The sequence below is a fragment of the Helianthus annuus genome, chromosome 10 (assembly GCF_002127325.2).
Source record: "Helianthus annuus cultivar XRQ/B chromosome 10, HanXRQr2.0-SUNRISE, whole genome shotgun sequence".
NCBI classification, from domain to species: domain Eukaryota; kingdom Viridiplantae; phylum Streptophyta; class Magnoliopsida; order Asterales; family Asteraceae; genus Helianthus; species Helianthus annuus.
Window position 1 is genome coordinate 146,529,102 of NC_035442.2, and position 1,521 is coordinate 146,530,622.

Consider the following 1,521-nt stretch of genomic DNA (forward strand, 5'->3'; position numbering starts at 1 on the left):
AAAACCCATACATCAATCTAATTGAGCACCCCAAACCCTAATTTCACCATGATTATATATGTGGGTACCCAACTATACTTCGGATTCTCCAAAACCATGGTTGAAGAAGATAATGTAAAGTCACAAAACACTAAGCACTTTACGAAACAAATACTTCAATCATAGCCCATAACTCCATTGCAAGTTCAAATATCAAACTTAAACTGACAAATTTTATGAAAAGATTATCCAACTGGTCAAATTAAATCCGGAAAACAAGTTAAAAGGTAATACGGCGAGTAAATTAAATAAAAATTCTGTTTTTATAGATCAATTCAATGTCACCATCTAGAATTCAACACAAAACAAATATCTTAACTCGAAACATTAAAAAAAAGCTTGAAAACATATCCAACCCTAGGAACAATCAAATAGAAAGTTATCTAAGAATATAAATCCATTATAGGCTAATGTACTGAAAACCCAATAAATCCATATTATCTATTCTAATATTTCGGTTAAAGTCAAAGCTTCCTACTTTTAATCTCCACCTTTGGATCAAGTTGAAATTAAATCCTTGTCGTAAGGGTGAAAGGGGCGCTCCCTTATGAGATGTGGTAAACTTTCCACTCACCCAATCATATATTGTCATGTCAATTCCTCTCTCTAACTCCCCTCTTACCCAAAAACACATAAGAGGTGGTCACCATTCGTGAGATGAGGTATACTATTTTTTTCCTTTTTTATAGACTATTTATTAATAAATGAAACATATTTTTAACAAAATAAAAGTATATTAAATTAAGAAAAACATTACATTAAACTAACTAAAATTACATTAAACTAAATTAAAAAAAGACAATACGTAAAATTAAACCTACTAAAAAAATAAAACTATAAAAAATAAGAAACTACATGGCCAATTATACTTTTTTGCGATCTCGCGTTTTCCGGCTAGTGTGATTTCCAACATCTCCGGTGAAACATTGTCGTGTGGCCTGTTAAACGTCTCCAGATCCTTATCAAACCTAATCGATCTCAACGTCTCTCGATGTTCATCCGCCAACACCATAAATTTTGCCACTCGTTTCTTTTTAATGTCCACCAACTCTTGTTTCATAAATTTATATTTTTGGATCTTGTCGGACATACCAATTGACCTTTTGGTCGACGCTGCGGGTCCTTTATCTGTTTTCTCTTTCCTTTTTTGCCTTCTTGGAGAAGGGTCTACGTTTATGTCGGGTATATCACTAGTGAATTCGGTATTCGGTGTACCCGCTTGGCAGTTACCTGAATCCGATGACTTTCTTTTTTGCCCCGAACTACCACTCTCCTCACCCAACAATGGTACCGAGGCCCATTTCTCATAATTTCTAACCACCTCCCATGCCTCAATATGAGGAAAGCCACCCGGATGTTTTTTTGGTAATCTTTTAACGTTTGTTTCATAACATAAGTATTGTCAGTCCCGCTAGGACGTAAACGATTCTATAATAAAAATATATAAGGTAAAAAATAACAATATATAAAGGTAAAAAATAA